Source organism: Rousettus aegyptiacus, unplaced genomic scaffold (assembly GCF_014176215.1).
Source record: "Rousettus aegyptiacus isolate mRouAeg1 unplaced genomic scaffold, mRouAeg1.p scaffold_m13_p_9, whole genome shotgun sequence".
NCBI classification, from domain to species: domain Eukaryota; kingdom Metazoa; phylum Chordata; class Mammalia; order Chiroptera; family Pteropodidae; genus Rousettus; species Rousettus aegyptiacus.
This window is the reverse complement of record NW_023416312.1, coordinates 2,993,815-3,011,988: the sequence shown is the minus strand read 5'-3', so window position 1 is coordinate 3,011,988 and position 18,174 is coordinate 2,993,815. Positions and strand designations below refer to the sequence as shown.

Sequence of the window (18,174 nt, the reverse complement as noted above, 5' to 3'; positions counted from 1 at the left end):
CAACAAAAACATGGGGTGCGTGTTATTTCATGGAGAGATTCCCTGGGCGGGGGGCGACAGTTACCTTTGATCTGAGTCTTGAAGGATAAACAGGATGACAGGGGTTGGAGTGTCCTGCAGAGGACATCCCAGGCCCTTAGTACAGATGTGCAAAAGCAGGAGGCATGAAGGTGGCTGCTGCATGGGCATGTCGAGGAGCTGGGCATGGCCTGGATGTGGGGGCGCAGGGAAAGCTGAGGCGAGGAGAGAAGGCCAGGCCAGCAAAGAACTTGATCGTTAACCTGTTGGTCATAGAAAATCATGAAGCAATTTTAAGCATAGAAGCAACAGATGGAGGGAAATGACATTCTTCCCGAGGAGGTAAGAGAAACCCACCGAGATAGAATCATTAGTGTCCATTGCAAAATTTCAAATAAAAGTCTAGAAGGAGTTCTGAGAAGACCGAGACCTCCTGGCTTACATGAAGCTTCTGGAGGAGACCTGGATTTTAGGTGCTTTGAGAAGCAGGGTGGAAAGGATTAGGGTAAACACGGAGGACAGTTAGAAGTGAGCACGGTTTACTGGTGAGATCTTGAAGCAACTGGCCTGGCCATGGCAGGGAGTAGGTGTGGGATAAAGTGGAAAATAAGATGGGGAAAGGGGCACTGAAAGCCAGATGAGGAGTAACAAATTTGAACTGATTCCAAAGGGACGCAAATAAATGAATCTTGCAAAAATGTTTTTAATCTTGTCTATTGCCTCCTCCCTTTCAAAGCATAAATTGGAGAACAAAGGAAGTATGAACTTTCCTGGCATGGAAAACGTGATCGTTAGTGTGATCCCACAAGGACCGGCGGAATGGAACTTGGTCCTCGTTTATTTATTTATTTGATTATTAATATTAAAAGTGGCATTATTCCTTAAATATTTGAAAGAATTCACCAGGGAAGCTATCTGGGTCGGGAATTTGCTTTGTGGAATTTTTTAAAAATTGCATTTCTTCAACAAAGATAGTACTATTCAGATTTCTTCTTTCTCTTTGTTTCAGTTTTGATAAGTTGTATTTTTCAAGGACTTCTTCCATTTTATGTTATTATTGTTATTGGCATAAAAATGTTGATAATATTTGTGTATTCTCTGTTTAAATCTCTTGTCTAAGATTGGTAGTGATGTTCCCTTGTTCATTCCTAGTGACATAGGTAATTTGTATTCTTTTTATTTTTCTTGATCAGTCTTGGCCATTTATTGAAGAATTTATTTTAGTAGATTGATACTTACACCTGAAATTCCATCCAATAGAGGAGCTGACCACTTGTTAAATGAGGAATACATTTCCTAGTAGTCAGAAAATAGGATTGTAATATGTAGAAGTAAAAACTACTTATTTGGTTAAAAAAAAAAATCTTCCAAAAGGAAAAAGCATCTACACCTGATCTTTTGTATTTTACTCTGAATTGCTATATTCAACTCAGTACATTTGAACTTAGTATGACAGGATCTATTGTAAATAATCTTGAGTTAGAGTTAGTGCGTAGTATTTGCTTATATATTTATTGATTTGTTTTCTGTTGACTATTAAATTCTACCTTCTTCTTTCGAGGAGCTGCAGACAGATACTGAAATGGAAGAAGTCTCCTTTCCTTCTCTTTCAAGTATACTTTTAAAGCATGGTTTCTCAGTCTTAGCACCGTTGACATTTCGGGCTGGATGATCCTTGTCGGGAGTGTCTGTCCTGCGCACTGTAGGATGTTGAACAGCATCCCTGCCCTCGACCCACTAGATGCCGGTAACACTCCCCCAGTCGTTAAAACCAAAAATGTTTCCAAACGTTGCCAAATAACAATCACCCCATTTTGAGAACCACTGCTCTAAATAAGAGGGATTGAAAACTTTTTGTTCTTCACAATATTATAAAATTTGAGTCATAGCATTATTGAGGACTTGGTTGAGCACATCTGCAGAATGAGAAGCTCTCTGGTTTAAAAGGTGTCATCTTTCCAGAAGGGATGCTTGATTTTTCTAGCGGAAGGGAGTTTTGTTTTTTCACCTTTTTCAACATCACCAGAGAATCTGGAGATATAAAGGGGAGCCTTTCAGACCACTGAAATCATTCTTTCTTTGCAGTAAAATGGTACCTAAACCATCTCCATAATGAGATCAAACGCTCCCGGGAATAGAGAGTGCCTGGTTTTCCTTCGTAACTTGTTCTGATGTTCAGCGCACTTTATCTTTGGAAGGACTGAATCTATATGATTTCTTTTGCTTATTAAAATTGTTTTCATCATCTTTTGTTCTCTTCATTAAGCAGAAAGACAGCAAGGATCTTATCTCATTTCTTAATTACCTTGCTGGCCTTTCTAAATTTAGAATTCATCTCCTTAGCTATAATCATATCTACCCAGATTAAGCCTCAAAGGCAACCTTCCCACATGTTCTGTCCTGTCCTTAGGGTCTGTACTCATGACTTCATTATGTTTTCCCATGCGTTTGAGGGACGCAAGAGTTGGAAGAGAAAGTACAGATTTTCCCCTTGTTGCCCAGAGATCCTTTTCCAATGATCAGTGATCTCCTTGCCCGCATCTTCAACTTCCCTCCTCCCAGATGGACACCTTAAGTTGGTGTCTTCTGAGAGATGTGAGCACACTGGGAAACCAGTTCTAGTGTAAAAAGAGCAGGAACACTAAGAAGCGAAAATTAGAAGGAGCCTAGAAAATCCACTTTTTGGTTTGTGCATCAGATCACCCTTTTCGGTTTGGGAATGTGGTGTTTCACGTCCACTCCCTGAAAAGAATGTTTAAATGGTGGATTTTAAAAGACAGCTTAAACTAAGGCATTTGCTCCTTCGCACAAGGAGCAAAGAATGGAAATGTAGTTAGCAGAGAAATTCAAACCCTTAAGATAACTTTATTTGATGCAGGACTTTCTTTTATATTTTCCTTTCAGTTTTCTCATGTGACATATTCCGACAATTTCTATGGTAAGTAAAACAGAAGTCAGAGCATTAAAGACATGAATTTCCATCCCATGAATTATTACCATTTTGCAAAGCCACCATCTCAGATTACTAAAAAGTGGTTTGAGCTCTATTATTTAATGATATCTTGTCACAAATATTTTTAGATGTTTTGAAAGAGGCACTAATATTACAAAATCATTTAAAAAATTTGTTATTGAAGTATAATACATACACCAAAGTGGACAAATCATAAGCGTACAGCTTGATTCATTTTTACAAAATTAAGTAACCAGTACCTAGATTAAGAAGCAGACCATTACAAGTCCCTGAAATCCCCTGCAATTCATGCGCCTTTGACCCGGGGGTACTTACTCCTAATTTCTGCCAACATCTTTTTGCCTAGTCTTGCATTTCGTATAAATAGAATAATACAGTGTGAACTCTTATATCTGGCAGCTTTTGATCAACCTTAAGAACATTATTTTAAAATCCGATGATGTTTTCTGTCCAGAAAATAGACCTGCTTCTAAATCATTATGGTTAAAAGCATGTATTAAATGCCTTTGTGCGTAGAGCTGTGCCAGGTAGTACATAAACCACTGGTTCCTACCCTCCTTTTTAAGGGGAAAACATTGACAAAGCAGGTGTGAGAAGGACTTTGAAAATAATTGATGAGAGATGAGAATGGTACATGAAAAACATGCATACAGCGGTTGAGATGACAAAGATAAGACGTCCCCATTATCCACCTCGAAATGGAAAGTACATCATGAGGGGTTGTGAATAAAGAGGAAGCTGTAGATGTTGCATATTTATTCAGGAAAAGATCAGTATGAATATTTTATGGCTTCGGAATATACGGATATAACAGACGTTGAGACCTCCCCCCGATTAGTTTCCTGAAGATAGAGTTTTAGAAATGATCTGAATTAACAGTTAACCATTGCCTAGTGGGTGTTCCAAGTGGAACGCAGGTTTGCAAAAAGGATTGTGGTTTTCACTCTGAAACTTTTCTAAAATAGATCTAAAGTTGTTTTTGTCAAAACATTTTTCTTGTGTTGTTTGGACTTAGAATATAATAATCTGCCTTCGTTCCTTCACTGAGGGATTTTTGTCATCTTGTTGACTGAAGTAATGATGTCAGCAAAATGAATGCTTTGTCATCACATAAAGCTGTACATTGTGTCGTGTGGTACCACTGCTTCCCAAGCAGTGGTATCGATTTATACTCCCACCAGTAGCATCTGAGCATTCTAATTTCTCTGTATCCTCACCAGCATTAGGAATCGTCACATTTTAATTTTTCAAAAATCTGAGAGGTATGAAGTGGTATTTTATCGTTTTTGGTTTTTTTTTGTTTTTTTTTTGTTTTTTGTTTTTTTTATGTTGAGTTACCCTGGAGAGGCCAAAACTTTTGGGCAGATTGTTGGCCATTTGGGTTTTCTCTCTCATTTACATCCTTATCTGTTGTTTCCTTATTGATTTGTAGCAATTTTTTATACATTCTGAATATTGACCCTTAGTTAAATGTGTTGCCAAAATCGTCTTCGTCTCTGTGGCTTATCTTTTGACTGTTGAACACATCTTTTGTTACACCAAATTTTTTTTATTGCAATAAAACCCTAATTATCAATCTTTTCCTTAAGTCTTTTATGATTTGTGCCTTTTTCATCTTTTTTAAAAATTGTTCCTATCTCCAAGGTCATGAGGATGTTCTTCTATTATAATGTGTTTTCTTTTAAAGTTTTTTTCTTTTTAAGTATGTTTTTCATTTTTCAGTCTTTATTCCATTAGGATTTTAGTTTTTTGGAATAGTAAGTGTTAGAAATCAATTTTCATTTTATATTTCCTATGCATAAACCACCACATAATAGTTCATTCTTTCCTCCACTATCTTTATATAATACCATCGCTCATGTATTGTTTCCCTACTGTATATGTGTGTACATCTCTGAACTCTGTTCCTTTGGTCTGTTTTGCCTTCCATGTGCTAATACTGCACTGCCCTAATTCCTGTAGATTTATAATAAGCCTGGATATCTCCTAGGAGAACTTTTCTCCTCTCGCTCTTCTTTAAAAGTATCTGAGATAGTCTTCATTTTTTTCGCTTTGGAATCATCTTTTCATGTTCTACAATATATCCCTGTTAGGATTTTGAGTGGCATTACAGCGAATTTACAGAATAATTTTCATGATAGTCATCACATAAAGCTGTACATTGTGTGTAGTGTGTTTACTATATTGAACCTTCCAATTGTATATATGGTATATCTCTTCATACAATTTAAAAGAGAAAAATCAATCAGGGTCAAATCTAATGCCATGAAATGTCATGGTTTCCTTCCACAGACCTGTGACTTCTGGAAGTGCAGCTGCACTGTAGGGCAGGCTGCTTTGGAGTTATCACACACCAGCCTGGTTGTAAGAATTGAAGTAAAGTGAGGTATTTTTAGTTAAACCAACCCTCGACATATTATTCATATTGTAATAAGAAAATAAAATCCTCAATATGTTAAAATGTGGATTTCTTCTCAAAGAAAAACATGATTCAATTTACTCTATTACAAAGACCAAGTTTACATTCAAGAGGCAAATTCTTAGTTGAAAGAGAAAGCAAAAAAAAAAAAAGCTTGTTTTCCACTAATATTTTAGAGCAGTGCAGCTAAAGTAACCCTAGAATGAGTTAAGTGTGGCTTTTCTGTTGGAGTGTTACTTCCATGTTTGGTGATGTTACTTGTGAAAATGAACTTTTCTTCATCAGTTCAAGATTACCTAGTTCCTCTAAGTAGTTTAATGGGAAACATTTCCTGGAATATTTTTACATAGCTGCTCACCCTGCAAAGAGGCGGCCAGCACTGGGCCAACTTGATTTATTCCGGAAAACGGTTTATTCAGCCGTCAAATGAGATTACGTACATGGCTGTTACCCATCGCTTCACAGAAATATTCTTATTCCTCTACAAGGCCTCAAACTTTTATTTTCTTGGAGGTAACAGAAATCACAAATGTAAATTCTCCTAAAACATATCTTTGGAAATACGGTTTTCAGTAGAGTGCTGTTACTCCCTTTCTGTTGACAGTGATGACCAGAAAGTAATCAGTGACATCCAGGACTAGGTTTGTTGGCATAAGAGAGAAGCTTGTCCAGAAAGTTCCCCTTCAGAAAGTTCCCCTTCTGTCTCCCCACCTGTTGCACGCATGTGCGTGTGCACGCGCACACACACACACACACACACACACACACACTTCCATACATTTAGATTTGAGTAACCCTGAAAGGCCGCAGTCATAAGAATCCATTCTTAACTTTCACTTCTGTCGGTCATATATTTTTGTCTTGGAGTGAACGCTCAATGTAAAATTCTAGAATTTAAAATTAAGGTCTAATTTTGGATGTGAAACAAATTCTTTTTTACTTTCTATCTTTTAGCGTTTAGGGATTTGAGCGAGAAATGGCGGTATTTCTATTTGGTGATTGACTTGCAATTTCATCAGCCTGATACCACAAGTGAGTGATCATTAAAAAGAAAACTAAAACTTCTAACCAAAGTAATTGTGACAGAGAGTGGCTGTTTGCTTAGAAACCTCTATTTGGTCAGTGACTTGAAGATGGGTAGGCTGTTTCCTCAGTGCGACGGGACAGTATTTGGAAAGTCAAATGCTTGTTCATAGAGGCCAGAGACACTGCCAAACACCCTATAATGCTCGGGACCCAGCCTTCCCCACAAAGGAGTCATCTGGCCCCAAATGTCAAGAGTGCCAAAGTTGGGAAACACTGATCTAGACTGAACTTTTGAAGTCGTGAAAGATGGTCTTTGCAAATTGATAAAACATATAGTCTATGGGAATGTTTGGGATTTGGGCTGAAATAGGGCAAGAGACAAGTCAGCGAATGAAGGGACCCAGGTGTCGAAGGAAGGTGCCCAGTTTGAAAGGTGCTGTTCTGAAGGGGAACTTTCTGGACAAGCCTCTCTCTGATGCCCACAAACCTAGTCCTGGATGTCACTAATTACCTGCTGGTGCTGATATGGACCCACTTGTTTAATTCATTTGTTTCTACTAAACTCTTACCATGAACAAGGCATTCTTTATAATAAGGAGAATGAAACAAATGATAATAGCATGTATGATATAAAAGTGAATTATAACTAGCTTTGGAAAATTCTTTTTGCCTGAAAGGTTTTATTTATTTATTATCTCAGCTGCTTTCTAGCAAACTCAAATATTCAGGTAACAAAAGAAGATAACATAGAACATTGAAGTGAGCCAATTATTTTTTCATTCACCGTTTAATTTCAAGCAATACGTTTGCTTGAAACTTTTAATTTTCTTCTAAGAGCTGCTAATGAATAGTACAATGACTCGTTTAAGTATCTTATTTCCCTGACTTTCCTAATCCTTGGTAAAGATCTTGAGACACATGAAAGAAACTCCATTTGACCATTTGTTGACATATGATATGGCATTTTCATATAGTCCAGTCTAATACAGCCTAGCTGTCCGACAAGCTGAAAAGAAGGTAGCTGCTTCGACATTCTCTCTCCGGGGCCATTTCCAGCTTTGTAAGTGCAGTGAGACAAAGAAGCTGCAGATGAGTCTATAGCCTCATTTCTGATTAGCCTTTGAAGGACTCAGCCTTAGGTTTCTCTAAAAGCCTGAAGTCCCAAACCTGGAGTTTCCCTCACAAATACTTAAGAACCAAAGCATACTGTTCTTTAGTAAATCCTTTAGTGAAGCAAAGAGTCATCCCCTAATTTATCTCCCCTGTAAATGTAGGTTTGTGTGTGCTATGTTCTCGTCAGGTGTGTGGTACACCTGTCTGGGTAACTAAGTATGAGATGGAGGAAGTTCTCGAGTTACTTTCAGCCTGTTAATTTCACTTATACTAAACAAATGCTTCTTGATGTCTTAATTGGCATAGAAAATTAACTATAGTTGACATTTGTGGGAAAGTTTTCCTTCTATTTTTTTCAGTTGAAATTGGTAAAAATGTGGTCATTTCCAGGAAAGTGTCAGATTTTTATGCCCATAGAGTTTAATTATTCCTAAACATATTTATATTTTCATCTTAGTGTGAATTTTCAATTGGTGCATCTTACTTTAATATCTTTGTGAGAAAAATCCGGTATAATTTCACTTACTGAGATTTCTACATAGATTGTTTAAAAGTCTTAGTCTTTAGTAGTATTTCTATAAAACTGCTGAACATTCATGAGCGTTACCTGAAATAAATATAAAATTATTCTTTGAGGGTAAAATTAAGAATGGAAAAACCTATACCTTGGTTTCCTAGAATTAAGAGTTCATCCTAATATGAAACATCAAGTAATCGGAACCCTGTTTATTATAGTACTTACCTTTATATTTGAAAGTAGCTGTTTATTCATGAAAATATTATCAAACAAAAACCACAGAGCCACATATTGGCCAGTCAGGAAACGCTCTTCTTCCCACCTCCCATCCCCAACTCCAGTCTTTTTGCCTAATCCCTTTTTGTGATATCCGCCATACTGCTATACTTTTATTTGAAATCTCTGTAATGAAAGGGGTTTGGCCTCTCTTGACCTTTCCCTGAAGTTCAAGAGAGTTTTGATGGCTTCTCCAAATAAGGAAATAAAAGAAGTTGAGAATTTAAGGAAGTAAGTGACCATGAAGGAAAGATTCGCCCCATTGTCTGCTCACAAAATTGGGAGTTGTCTCTGCTTCCTTTTCCATGAGGAAGTGTCTCTACAATGCTACAGAGAAGGTCTAATGTTTTGTCATTGTCACAGTCAGCTACAGAGATGCCTGGGGAGAAAGAAGACTGTCAATAGCTGAAGCCCAAACTCTGAATGTCCATGGTAGTTCTTTGCTGTGATGCTGTTGCTTTGTTTACATCATCAAAGGCATTATTGGAGATATAACTTGTTTTACCACCAGCTTCCCAACTTTCATTGTGCACATTCATCACTCAAGTGCAGTTGAAAGTGTAAGAAGTGTGGTGGTGAATAAGAGTCCTTGGCCTTGAGGAAGAGCCTACAGTCTGGTGGGAGAGAAACCATGATAAGGATTAAAAGTGAAACAATAGAAATGTATTCAAAAAAGCTTTGTCTTCTAGTGATAGAATGATACCAATACTGGGCTATGTTCCTACCACATTTATTACTAGAATAGACATTTCTCTTCTTTTACATAGTAGCCGACTATTTTAGTGACAGTATTAACAAGTTTCAGATTTAGTTTTATCTGTTGCTACTTTTACAAGTGAACTTCCTGATGAAGGGTATTCACTTGGGGAGAATCAGATATTTGAAAAGGGGCATTTTCTGAATGCAACCAATTTTCATTGATACATTAATGCAGTCAGGAAAATAGTAATAAAACTGATCAAAACCACAAGTTATATCCCAGAATAAATTATACACGATGTCAGTAACCATAATAACATACGGGAACATCATTGTTACGTGATGCTTCTTTCTTTAGAAGCCTAGAGACACCATTGCAGGAACCTGAAAACTAATTAAGGTGTTGCTTGCATGCCTGGCAAATTCTAGTCTCTTACATAGTTTAGTTTTAAATGGAATGCTTCATTTAATTATTTCTATAACTTTATTACCTACGAAAACTTATCTTTAGGGTAGAGGAGACAGGGTATATATTGTTGTTGCCATGGTAACTTTGTACTTAAAATGGCAGGCTATGCTTACTTGGTGTAAAAATATCTACAGTTTGATTGCTATAAAAATCTCTACACATAATTTTCTCACGTCCAGTGAGTCGTTCCTCATTTAACTGGCATTTCAGCAAATGACTTGATTACATAAGTTGTTTTGAGAAATGCCAGAGGTTATTACTATAAAGCACTAAACATATTTTAAATTTCCATCATTTAAAAATTTGAATATTTAAAAAATAGCATACATGTGCCTTTGCCATGGTTAATGGAGTGAAACCACCTTCATGGCTTGGTTCTGGATAATTGAGGGACTTCTGCTCAATACGTGTCTCTTAAGTTAGCAGCAGGCACTGAGGCAGAAGTGCCCACTTTTCACTTGAATCCCTATGATATTGGACTTAAACGTATCAGTCTATTCCTATCTCCCCGTGCTATTGTGGAGCTCCCATTATAGCTAATCTGCTGCCTTGTTTGATTTATTTATTTTTGTGAAGGTGGAACCTCCTTAAAACACACACACAAATTAATAAACAGACACACGTTATTTGTAAATTAACTTAAGCAGTGCCGAATGCTGCATTATTTTAGGTGCAGTAGCCTGGAGTGGGCTTTGTTGAGTGAGCTTTGTGGCAGCTATTGACTGTTCCTGAGTCTTTTATATACTTGACTATTTTGCAAATGACCGAGGCCTCCAAAACATTTCAAGTTCTGGATAAGTGGGGAATAACAGTCTATGTAGATGTATGTATCCATGCATAATCTGCGTTCTGTGTCCACATTGGTGCTAGAAATCTGTCCTGCTTTAGGGACATAGACAATGACAATGTTACCCTCCCCCCTTTTTTTTGTACTATTCCTTCCAAAAACTTGGGAGCAGCTCGTCTTTGATCCATTTGTGCCTTTATGGAGATCTTTCATTGGCAGTATGTTCGTATTTCTATGTTCGCATCCTTTTCTGACGGCACAAACAAGCTCCCTTGGTCACTGAGAAAATACAATTATAGTTCAAAGCCTTGGGAGGCAGGTCCAGAGACTATGCTTTAGGCGCCCTTCCTGCTCTGTACCCACGTGCCACAGCCCCCTCCTGGGGTTGGGCCAGAGCAGCTGAAAACCCTGCTGGGCCTTTCAGAGCCTCTTAGGGGATGTTTAAGTGGCAGATGCACTTAATTATTAGGTGTATTACAAATGCAGAGAATAAGATTTGACAAGGTTTTGAACTTAGGACAGAAGGGTACTTTGTTTTTATGAATCAACTTGGTTTTCACAGAAATCAGAATATTTGTATAAATCAGTCAAAAATAGAGATACCCACACAAACACATATGCATATATATACTTACCCATTATGTAGAAAATGAATATATGTTATATATAATGTACATGTACTCAGGCAAACATGTGTGCAAATGTGCAGATGTATGTTGTATGTAAAACATGTATCTATTGTGTACATATATACACATACAGTACATACACATATATGTGTATACACGTTTACGATACACACATATATAAAACATTTACTGAGTTCTTCCTATGTGTGGGTACCGTTCTAAATGCTTTATCCACATCAACCAATGTAATCCTTAGATTATAACCACTGTGGTCACAGAGCCAGGAAGTGGCAAGGTCAGTATTTGAACCCCAGCACTCTGGCCCCATCTCTGTGTTCCTCACCTCTTGATGGAAGTGGTACAGTCGATATGACTTAATGTTATGGTCGATTCGCTTTATTGGTTGGTTGTGCTTATAACCACAGGGGACCTGCAACTAAAGAAGAGAGATGGAGAGATGGATGGGGAATGGAGAATGTCATTTCTCCTACCTATTTTCTTCTGCCAGTGTAGGAAGAGGAATAGGGAAACCTGTGGCTCATTCGTTTTAAGGATCTCAATGGTAGTACATTTTTGATGCCAGATTAGGTTTTTGGAAAGTGGTTTCAATCATTTGGGCCAGATCCAGTGAGTAAGGTGAGTGACCAACCTGAGGTTTGCCATTTTGGGACCCAGTAAAATAATGTAAATTGTTTATTCTCTCTAGAGATACTTCAGCAGCACCATTGGATAAGAGGTGGCTTGGAAAAGTAGTTCTTTGTGTGTACGCTTTTGCAATATCATACTAACTAGCTGGGTTATAGGTTTATCTACTATAATAGAACCCCCCAAAATATTAATAATAACTTCAGCATGCTCAAAGTTTCCATTCCTCTGATATAAAAATGCTGGCTGCTATGGTGGCTCTCATCCAAAAAGGAGTCAGAGACCTAGCTCTGTGTTATTGTTCTGTCATACTCAAGACTTGTCTTCCATTTCGTGGTCAAGATGGCTGCCGCAACGCCTGCTATCACTTTCACATTCCTGCTAACAGGAAGAAGAAAAGGTTGGGCAAAGCTTTCTCTTTAAGGCTTTTCTGTGGAAGTTGCTCATGTCACTTCTGCTCATACCCCAATGGCCAGAACTTGATCATATAATCACACCCAACTGCACATGATTCTGAGAAATGTAATCTTTAGCTGGACAGCTACGTTAAAAGTGTTATTACTATAGAAGAGGCAGAGTATAGATATTAGAAAACAGGAAACAGTGTCTGCCACAGTTACATAGTAAAGGGGAAGTAAAATTCGTAATAACATAATGTAAACCTTCAGATTTTTAAAAATCTCGAATGTTGGAATAGCTTCATTTTTCTTTCAGAATAATGATATGCTTGCAATCCATGTTTCATATTAACATTACAAATGTAAAACTTCAAAAAACTCCATGTAGCTTGTGTTATAACTATTACTAAATCCACGATGGACAAGAGGAAAGTTTTTTAGATAGTTGATAAACACATTTTGAATATAAATTCCCTTGCTTTGGGAAATGCTCCAAAATTAAGACTGTAAATGAGCTAGAACAAGAAGACACTGAAGTGTTTATTAACATTTGAATGATATGTTAGAGGGTTGGCTCACCCCCTGCTTTTGATTCACATTTGGCTAGTATAAATTAAGGAAGGACACATTTTATAAAGTAGAATTATGCTCTAATTTGAAGTTACATTCAACATTGAGGCACAATCTCAAGTTCAGGAGTAGCTTAAAAAGAACAGAAGGACTGGGATGTACTATGATTGTCTTATAATTTTTATTTAACATATCCTTACGCATTAGTTAATCATGAGCACATAGCTTTTGGCCCTGCAAACTTTTCAAGATAAATATTTAATGTTTTTCATCTAAATAAAAAGATATATACTGTTTTCCTCACGCTGATGTAATAAGATGGATTCAGTTTTTTTTTTTTTTTGTCATTCTATGTGGAGTTTTCTTCAGGCCAAGATGTGGAAACAAAATAAATAGATAAAGCTAGACATTTTTAATCTTCCTCTTACAGCAACCATATGGGGAGTCAACTTTAAATAACCAAAACTGAATTGAGTAGAGAAAGTGATGATTATCTTAGCAGCATGCATGAGATGAAGTTTCTTATAATGTCCCATCCTTCCACTGATGAAAGCAGGAATTCTTGCTAAATTTCTTAAGCTAAATACCCTAACTTTTTTTTTTCATTCTGTGACTTTGGTACTCCCTTTTGCTTTCACATTATTGGCTTCTCTGTTTAGATGATCGTTCTAATTATTTTTTTTTCAAAATTTGAAAAAAATACCAACCTTCTTCCAGTTTTGTTTATGAGAAGGATTGCTTCAAAACATCTTGTTTCCTAGTCTTTTACTTAACCATTCTATGCGCAAACATCATATAAACGTCAGAATCATAAGGAACAAAAGGAATAGAGAAGGTTAGATGATTCGGGGGGCTAGGGTAGGTTTCTAATGGCATTTGGATGCTAATAAAGCATTCTGTGTAACAGCTGCTTTAAACAGTGACATTTAAATCCACTATTGGTTCAGCATTACTTTGCTCTCTGAACTATAGAGATATTTTTCAACAGTAGAACATATCAGCAGAGAAACTGCGGAAAAATTGTCCTATTTTCTTCAATGGAAAGCAGTGCTTTCCAGAATTTAATTTTAGAACTAGGAAGTGTGCGGGAGGAAGAAACTTTCCTCTCCCCTCCTAGGTTCTTTTGGCTGTTCCAAGAATTGAATAGACATGAGGTAGATTAGTGAGAGAAAATGACCAAATTTAATTTCATACATGTGTATGGGAACCCTGCATACATGAGAGGTTCAGAGGCAGAAAGGGAACATGGGTGTATATGACATTCTAGGGACGAGGTTAGGCACCTTGGGCTTCCAAAGGTCATTGCAGTGAGAGTACATGTTGGTAATTATTAGTTTGCCCTGCCATATAGATAGGTCAAAAGTTATTTCTGGTGATAATGCTCATCATGGGCCAGACCCCTAATTTAAATTCTTCTAGTTAGTTAATCGGAATAGGGCAGAAGTTTCTCATGAACCCACAGGGTCTGGGTTCCTTTTAGCTCAAAATAATCTGCATGCCACTGAGACACATTTTGGGCTGGCTTGTTCTGAACCTCTACGGAAGTCAGTATTTTGGATTTTGTTCTAGGATTCGCTATCTGTTAAGCCTGTAACTATCTGGTTAGATTGTTCACCTTCATCTTGGCCTCAGTCTTCTCAGCTAGGAAAAGAAAATGGTGAAAGGACAAAGGAAATAATGAATACTCTGTGTGGTTGGCAACTGGGGAAGGACTTGGGGCGGTCATGTCTTAAATTTCAATTTGTGGCAGTATTTCAGGCAGGCCAGGTGATTGGCTACTGGTCAGTGAGTTCACATTTGCCTTATCTTGAGACCTTTTACAGCTCTTTGCAAACAAACTACATCCTCAACATGCAAGGAAACGGGTGATGGCTTTTCTTCAGGAAATATTTTCCTTGACTACATTTTGTGAGTCACGTATTCCAATTTATAGCTGAGCCAGCTGTGGTGAATTTGCTGGGCAAATACCCAGTGAGATCACAGATCTCATGCTTGTATAAACCCCTTGGTGGTCTTTTATTTTCAATAGAGCTTGAGATGGACTGACGAGCTGTTAAATGAACGTTGAAACAGAGCCTGGAAGTGAATTTGGTTTGAAAAGTAATTGTAACAGGCAAAAATGATAGGCCTTTCATGACCTCTGTAGCTGTGTTTCCAGTATGAAAGCCACTAGCTATTTCAATTTGAATTAGTTTAAATTAAATTAAGTTCAATACTTTAGACACATCGGTCACATTTCAAATGCTCAACAGTCACATGTGACTAGAGGCTACTATATTGCACAACACAAGCCTAGTATATTTCTACCCTCGCAAAACATTCTATTGGACATTGCTAATCTATATAGATAGGCACCAAAGGAGGAAATGATTATGATATAGGAAGAAGGAGGCTTGGAATGGAAATCAAGAGATGATTCTGTTCTCATTTGAGCCCTTAAAAGCTCTGTAATCTTATCTGTGAACCACCCTAGGCCTCAGTGGACATGTCAATCCTGCAGCCACTACTTTTCTATGCTCGTGTAGATTATAAAGCTAACGTGAGGATCAGATGTAATAATGTCATTTTATGGTTTAGAGAGCAGACTTTGGAGTCAGATTGCTGGATTTAAATACCTACAAGTGCACTTCTCAGGGCCTTGATTTTCTAATCTGAAAAATGAGCAGTGAAGTATCTACTTTGTATGATTGAGCAGTAGATGGTTTCATATATGTAAATTGCATGGAACAATGCCTGTACCATGGAAAATACTCAGTGTTTAAACTATTATTATTATTATTATTATTATTATTATTATTATTATTTTCATCTATCAAGTATAAGGTACTATCAAAAATTTTTGTTACAAATGATGTTTTCAGTTTGCTGGTATTTTATGTTTTTTAACCTCTTTGCAACATGTTGCTATACATGAATATAAACATGTCACATTGTAGCTCCTTAATACTTATATTGTCCTGCATAAATTAAGCCCCTTTGGAATATAAATTATTTACAACTGCATACTCAAGGTTTGTTCTTTGACATTTCAGCTGTATAATTAGTTCTTCCCCAAAGAAATGAGTAAGCTTGATGTCAATGCTGAGAACTTCCAGCCTCTCCTCCAATGGTATTTGTATTCATATCTCTCCAGCTCCTTAGATCTTGGCGCGAATAAGTCAGGAGGGCCAGTATTGTGTTCATAAAGGTTTTGTCACATCCCACAGGTCCTTTGTCAGTGGGCGACTTGACTGAAAGACGAGGGTCATGCCTACATCCAGAAGTGGGTGTCCACCTGGTATTTGACCAGTGTTTAATCCCTAGTCTCCTTGTGGATAAAGAGAAATGCTGATTCCTGGGCCCACCCCTAGAGATTCCAATATAATTTTCTGGAGTGCTACCTGGACATAGGGACTTTTTAAAGTTCCACAAGTGATTCTAATGTGCAGCCAGGTTGAGACCCACTGGACCAGCCACCACCTAGTGAGATTTAGTGGACACTTTTTGAAGTGTGGCCCAAACATGGCTCGTTAATGGGGCCGCAGCACCCTGGATAGAGCTAAGTCGTGGGTTTTCACAGGGTCCTGTCCAGTTCTCCATTTTTCCCAATGATATGAGTCAGGACAAAGCATGCCAATGAGACCCATGGACGATGAAGTTAACCTGGAAGGAGTATAAAGCCTTTTACTTTAAATAGAACCAAGTAAACATGTATAGAATACGGGAAGCATAAACAAACAGCTGCAGAGTGGTTTCGGTCGATTGATAGCTACCGTGGATAGGAGTGTGTACTTAGAAACCGTCCTATGTGTGGATCCTGGCTCCACCATTTCCTCTTGGGTGATCTGGAGCATGTCCCTTAACTTCACTGGTCTTCAGTTTCCTCCTGTGTTTAGTGGGAATAATAAAAGGTACCTACCTAATTCTGTTATTGTGAGAATTAAATACGATGATTTATGCAGAATGCAAGTTCAATGCCTGGCCCATAAGAAGTACTCAGTAAATACGTGTTTAGTGTCAATTTGATCTTCATCGTCATCCATGTAATGGGCCTGCACAAAGGGCCAGCAGGATCAGCTGCTGCATGAATACAAGTATCTGGGTTAGGGCTTGTTATGAATTGTGACAAACACAGCATACTAATGTAAGATATTAATATTTGGGAAAACTGGGAATAGAATCTATAGGAGCTCTCTGTACTATCTTCACAATAATTCTGTAAATTTAAAACTATTCTAGAATGATAAGTGTATTTTTTAAAGTTACTATCAGGTAGTACTGCCTCGTTAAATGGAAATGAGATATTTGTTCATTTTTCAACACATATTTGTGCACCAGCTCTGCTCAGTAAATGGGAAATGAACCCCATTTCATAAAGAATGAAAATATGTTTGTTTTAAATATTTCTGTGGCAGATAGTTATAAAATATATATATATCTCCATATGTCTGTAGAACCAAATTAGATCTATTAAATGTTTAAATTTATTTTGAAATAATTTTTAGATAGAGAAAAGTTGTAAAAATGGTAAAAAGTTCCTGTATGCCCTTCACCAAGCTTCCCCCGATGTTGGCTTACGAAAACATTGTACGATAATCAAACCAGAAAACTGACATTGGTACAATACTGTTCACGAAACTACAGCATTTACTTGAATTTTACCAGTTTCTCCTCTAATGTCATTTTTTTTGTTGTTGCAGGATCCAGCTCAGGATCCTACATGACATTTAGTTGTCACATCTCTTTATTCTCCTCCAATATGTGATAGTTTCTGTTTTTCCTTGTCTTTCAGAACCTCTCCTCTTTTGAAGAGTAGTGGTCAAGTATTTTGTAACATGTTCAATTTGGATTTGTCTGATGTGTTCTCGTGACTAGATTGAGGTTACACATTTGGGGCAAGAATGCCACAGAATGTCTACCGTCGTGCTTTTCACAGTGTATTATATCAGGGGACACATAATGTCCATATGTCTCATTACTAGTGATATCAACCCTGATCATTAGGCGAAGGGGCATCTGTGGACTTTTATCTATTTTTATAAGTATCTTTGCTAATGGACACCACTCTTGTCCCCATGTTACAAAATAAGGATGAGATGGGAGGAATTATTCTCAAGCATTAAATGGTTTCAAATAGTGATACTTTTGATGTTATCTGTGTAATTTTCCTAATTTTCTCTCTTTAATTTTATTTGTACTCTCAATGATGCCTTCTGACCATTTTCAGAGTTCTGCCACAGATATCAGATGATAAAAGGTTAATGAAGCTGTTTTAATTGTATATAAAGTAAAAATAAATAGGCTATAGATTAAGACTTGAGAGAGTCCTCTGGAAATGTAGGACATGAACTTTAATTGGTGTTCTTTGAAGCGTTTTTTTTTTTTTTGCTAACTTTCAAAATGAGGTGTAATATTCAACAGTGCATTTAAAGTCAGACAAACTTGGATTCGAATCTTGGTATTGCCCTTAACTACTGCAAGGAACAGTCTCCGCACTTAAACCCTCTGGGTTGTTATGAAGAGTAAATGAGAAGATGTAAGGGATGTGCCAGGCACTGTGTCTGTGCATGGAAAGTGCCCAATAACTGTCAGCTGCTATCTGTGATATTACCCACACAGGGCTCTTTATGGCCTCGTAAAATTTGACAGAGCATG

The 18,174-nt window shown here is 37.4% G+C and overlaps 1 protein-coding gene across 1 annotated transcript in view; it reads left to right on the top strand.

Moving 5' to 3' along the window:
- Positions 1-18,174, top strand: part of GPM6B (glycoprotein M6B) — a 146,450-nt gene that overhangs the window by 5,546 nt on the left and 122,730 nt on the right. The window lies entirely within an intron of this gene.